The sequence below is a fragment of the Saccopteryx leptura genome, chromosome 8 (genome assembly GCF_036850995.1).
Source record: "Saccopteryx leptura isolate mSacLep1 chromosome 8, mSacLep1_pri_phased_curated, whole genome shotgun sequence".
Lineage (NCBI taxonomy): Eukaryota > Metazoa > Chordata > Mammalia > Chiroptera > Emballonuridae > Saccopteryx > Saccopteryx leptura.
This window is the reverse complement of record NC_089510.1, coordinates 39,683,478-39,689,477: the sequence shown is the minus strand read 5'-3', so window position 1 is coordinate 39,689,477 and position 6,000 is coordinate 39,683,478.

Sequence of the window (6,000 nt, the reverse complement as noted above, 5' to 3'; positions counted from 1 at the left end):
TTATTTTTACTTATTTATTGTTTGCAATTAATAGAAATTTTTTCTTATTTTTAAATTACTTTTTATTAATTTTAATAAGGTGACATTAATTAATCAGTTTACATAGGTTCAGAGAAAACATCTCCAGGTTATTTTGACATTAGATTATGTTTCATACCCATCACCCAAAGTCATATAGTCTTCCGTTACCTTTTATCTGGTTTTCTTTGTGCCCCTCATCTCCATCCATGCCCTCCCATGCCCTCCCCATCCTTGGTAACCACCACACTCTTGTCCATGTTCCTGAGTCTCATTTTTATGTCTCACCTATGTATGGAATTATATAGTTCTTAATTTTTTCTGATTTACTTATTTCACTCAGTATAAATATTATCAAGGTCCATCCATGTTGTTGTAAATGATCTGATGTCATCATTTCTTATGGCTGAGTAGTAGTCTGTAGTAAATATGTACCACATCTTCTTTATCCAGTCATCTATTGAAGGGCTTTTGGTTGTTTCCATGTCTTGGCCACTGTGAACAATGCTGCAATGAACATGGGGCTGCATGTGTCTTTACGTACCAGTGTTTTTGAGTTATGGGGGTATATTCCCAATAGAGGGATTGCTGGGTTATATGGTAGTTCTATTTTAAATTTTTTGAGGAACCACCATATTTTCTTCAATAGTGGTTGTACTACTTTACATTTCCAACAAGAGTAAATGAGGGTTTCTTTTTCTCCTCAGCCTCTCCAATATTTGTTATTATCTATCTTATTGATAATAGCTAATCTAACAGGTGTGAGGTGGTATCTCATTGCAGTTTTGATTTGCATTTCTCTAATAGCTAATAAAGAGGAGCATCTTTTGATATATCTGTTGGCCATTTGTATTTCTTCCTGGGAAAAGTGTCTGTTTATGTTCTCTTCCCATTTTTTTATTGGACTGTTTGCTTGTTGTTGAGTTTTATGAGTTCTTTGTATATTTTGGATATTAGGGACTTATCTGTGCTATTGTTTGGAGATATCTCCCATTTAGTTGGCTGTCTGTTTGTTTTGTTGTCAGTTTCTTTTGCTGTGCAAAAGCTTTTTAGTCTGATGTAGTCCCATTCATTTATCTTTGCCTCCATTTCCCTTGCCTTTGGAGTCAAATTCATAAAGTGCTTTTTGTAACCAAGGTCCATGAGTTTAGTACCTATGTTTTCTTCTATGTAATTTATTGTTTCAGGTCTTATATTTAGGTCTTTGATCCATTTTGAATTAATTTTAGTACAAGGGGACAAATTGTAGTCAAGTTTCATTCTTTTGCATGTGGCTTTCAAGTTTTCCCAGCACCATTTGTTGAAGAGGCTTTCTTTTCTCCACTGTGTATTGTTGGCCCCTTTATCGAAAATTATTTGACCATATATATGTGGTTTTATTTCTGGACTTTCTATTCTGTTCCATTGGTCTGAGTGTCTATTTTTCTGCCAATACCGTGCTGTTTTGATTATCGTGGCTCTATAATATATATAATTTGAAGTCAAGTATTATAATGCCCCCAGCTTTGTTCCTTTACCTTAAGATTGCTCTGGCTATTTAGGGTTTTTTATAGTTCCATATAAACCTGATGATTTTTGTTCCCTTTCTTTTAAAAATGACATTGGAATTTTGAAAGGAATTGCATTAAATTTGTATAATGCTTTGGGTAATATAGTCATTTTGACTATATTTATTCTTCCTATCTAAGAACAAGGAATATTTTCCATTTCATTATTTCCTTTTCGATTTCCCTTAATGCTTTGTAGTTTCATTATATAGGTCCTTTACATTTTTTGTTATGTTTATTCCTAGGTAATTTATGTTTTTGTTGCAACCATGAAGAGGATTGGGTTTTTTTTAGCTTATTTTCTGATGTTTCATTGTTGGCATATAGGAAGGCAATGGACTTTTGTATATTAATTTTGTATCCTGTGACCTTACTCTATTGGTTTATTGTTTCTAGTAGTCTTTTTGTGGAGACTTAGAAGTTTTTGACGTACAGGATCATATCATCTGCAAAAAGTGAAATCTTTACTTCTTCTTTCCCAATATGAATGCCTTTTATTTCTTTCTCTTGTCTGATTGCTCTGGCTAAAACTTCCAGCACTATGTTGAATAAGAGGGGAGAGAGTGGACAACCTTGTCTTGTTCATGATTTTAGGGAAAATGTCCTCAGTTTTATGCTATTTAATATGATGTTAGCTGATGGTATATCATAGATGGCCTTTATTATGTTGAGATATTTTCCTTCTATACCCATTTTGTTAAGTATTTTATTTGCTTCTTAAATTCAAGGCTTTAATTCTCTCCACAGGCTTGGGAAGTTCTCTATTATTTTTTTTGAATATGTTCTCCATTCCATTTTCTCTCTCTTCTCCTTCTGATGTACCCATTATTCTTATGTTGCTCTTTCTGATGTAGTCAGACAATTCCTGTAGGGCTGTCTCATTTTTTTAATTCATGAGTCTCTCTCTTCTTTTTTCTGTAGTAACTCTAGTTGCCTGTCTTTTATGTCACTAATTCTCTCCTCTATCTGGCCTATTTTATTGGCTAAGCTTGTTACCTTGTTTTTCAGTTCATGAATTGAGTTCTTCATCTCTGCTTGATTTTCATAGTTTCAATTTACTTGGTGAAGTATTCTTTCTGTTCATTGAATTGTTTTTTGAGCACCCTAAATTGTCTTTCTATGCTTTCTTGTATATCCCTGATTATTTTTAAGATTTCAATTTTAAATTCTCTGTCATTTTACTCCAAGGTTCCTAAGCTATCGATTTTTTTCTATAGATTTTTCCTCATCTATCTGAGGTAGATCACTGTCTTTTGTATCCATGATTTTTTATTTCTTTTTCTTTAATGGTATTTGAAAGTGATATTGTTAATAACACTAATAAGAGTTGAGAAAAATTTTTTTTGAGAAAATGCAGTGAAAAACTGAAAGTTCTATTGTGCTAATTGGAACAAAAATACATAGAATGGAGGGCCTGGGTTGGGGAGGGAGTGACAAAAGGCAAAAAACCAGGCAAGAACCCATGATATACCACAAGGAAAACATTTGGGTTAAGAATAAAATGATTTATTTGTAAATGATGTTCAAATGAGAGAATAGTATAAGAGAAAAGAAAAAAAAGAAAAAGAGAAAAAAGAAAAAAATACAGTGAAAATAAAAATTCTATTGTATTAAGTGACACAAAAACTATAAAACGGAGAGCCAGAGTTGGGGGAAATGCTATAGAGATAAAAAAAGCAAAGTAAAAAGCACACAAAATGCCACAAAGAAAAAAATTTAAATCCAGAATAAAATAATTTGTGTGTAGTTGAGATTCGAATAAGAGAAAAAGTGAAAGAGAAAAGAAAAAACAAAAAGAGAGGAAAAAAATTGAGTTTTTTGGTATGTAACACTTATACAAAAAAAAAAAGAATGAAAAATGTAACACCTATGGGTAATAACGTTCAAAATGAAAAGGAAAGAATAAAACAGAAAGAGGATAAAATGACCAAGGAAGGAAGAAGAAAAAAGTAAAAGATAAAAAAATACAAGAAAAAAATGGAAAAAGTTTGGGAAACCGGAATTATTCAGAAACTCTGGTCATAGCCCACACAGAAGGTCATTACTGACAGTTTCCAACCCAGCCTCCACCTGGGAATGTGGGTACCCTTGCCTGAAGTGCCAGGTGGATCCACTCGCACACAGCCTGTGCTTGCTGACCAGGATACTGGGAGTAAACAAGGCAACTGCTCGCCCACCTCTGCTGGGGTCTGCTGCTGGCATTAGCTCTGCGTAGGCTGAGCCACGGGAACACTCTCTTCTCGGCTTGAATGTCTCTGCCCTAGCCCATCTTTTTCCATGCCCCCAACCCTCACTTTCTCTCAGTTCCAAGTGAAAGCAGCCCTTGCTCAGGTCAGTGAGGAAAGCGGAATACTCTGTTCTCCATCTTATTTCCTTCAGAGTGGGTTATGTATTCAGCCAACTTTTTGCCCAATCATACCTTTGTTTGATGTATGTGTATTTCAGATGCTCCTGAGATTGTTTTTCTGTCTCTAGTTGTTGAATTTGTTGAAGTTGCAGGGAGAGGTATTGGGAGCACTCCTCATGGTGCCATTTCTCTGACATCCAATCTCTTTTCAAATTTAAATGCCATTTATTTCTTCTTTTTTTCCTGATTGGTGTTGATAGCACTCCCAGTACTATGTTGAATAAAAATGGTGAAAAGGGACATGCTTATCTTGTCCCTGATCTTAAGAAGGTTGTTTTTAATTTTTTCCCGTTGAATATGATGTAGGCTGTCAGTTTGTCATACACGACCTTTATTATACTGAGGTATGTTCCCTGTATTTTCACTTTTCTCAGAGTTTTGATCCTAAATGGGTGCTGAATTTTATCAAATGCATTTTCTGCATCTCTTGATATGATTATGTGATTATTTTTCTTCCTTATGTTTATGTGATGAATCACATTTATTGATTTACAAATATTGTACCAAATTTGCCTCCCCAGAATAAATCCCACTTGATCACAGTGTATGTTCTTTTTAATGTATTGCTAGATCTAGTTTGCTAATATTTTGTTGATAATTTTAGCATCTATGGTCATCAGTGATATTGACCTATATTTTTTTCTTTTGTAGTGTCTTTATCTGATTTTGAAATTAGGATAATGTAGCCCTGGCTGGTTGGCTCAGTGGTTGAGCATTTACCTGGTGTGTTGAAGTCCTGGGTTTTATTCCCAGCCAGGGCACACAGAAGCAGCCATCTGCATTTCCACCCTCTTCTTCCTCTCTGTTTCTATCTTCACCTCCTATAGCCAAGGCCCCATTGGAGCAAAGTTGGCTCGGGTGCTGAGGAGGTCTCCATTGCCTCCACCTCAAGTGCTAGAATGGCTCTAATTACAGCATAGCAACACCCCAGAGGGGCCAAGCAATGCCCCAGAGGAGAAGAACATTGTCCCCTGGTGGGCATGCCAGGTGGATCCCTGTCAGGTGCATGCAGGATTCTGTCTGTCTGAACCCCCCTCCCCACTTCTCACTTTGAATAAATACAAAAAAAATTAAGATAATGCATTCCTCAAAAACTTGAACTGGGAAGTTTTCCTTTATGAAAAAATTTGAGAAGAATAAACATTAGTGCTTCTTTGAATGCTTTGTAAAATTTTCCTGTGAAGCCGTGTGTAGAACTTCTGTTTGCTGAAAGTTTTTGGTAACTGTTTCAATTTCATTTGTTGTAGTTGGTATGCTCAAAGTTTATAATTCTTTCAGATTCAGTTTTGAAAATGTATATGTTTCTAGGAATTATCCATTTTGCCCAGTTTGTCTAATAGTTTGGCATATAATATTTTCTTAAAATCTTTTGTATTTCTTTTATATCAGGTGTTAATTCTCTTCTTTCATTTTTGATTTTATTTATTTAAGCCTCTCACTTCTTTTCTTGATTAGTCTGGTTAAAGGTTTGTCAATCTTGTTTTCCTTTTCAAAGAACCAGCTCTTGGTTTCATAGATCTGATTTATTGTTAGTTTAGCCTCTATGTCATTTATTTCCCCTCTGATTTTTATTATTTTCTTTCTCCTACTTCCTCTGGGCTGTGTTTGTTATTCTTTTTCTAGTTCTTTGAGGTGCAGTGTTAAATTGTTCATTTGAGTTTTTTCTTGCTTCTTAAGGTTTGCCTGTAATGCTATGAAGTTTCCTCTCAGGACTGCTTTTACTGTGTCCCATATATTTTTGGTTGTTGTATTTTTATTTTCATTAGTTTCAAAATTTTTTTTATTTCTTCTTTGATGTCATTATTAACCCATTTATTTAATAACATGCAATTTAGCTTTCAAGTGTTTGAATTATTTTCAGGTTTTCTGTTGTAGCTGATTTCTAGTTTTATGCCATTGTGATTAGAGAAGATGCTTGATATGATTTAAATCTTCTTTAATTTACTGATACTTGTTTTGTGTCCTAACATATAGTCTATCCTAGAAAATGTACCATGTGCACTTGAAAAGAATGTATATTCTACTGCT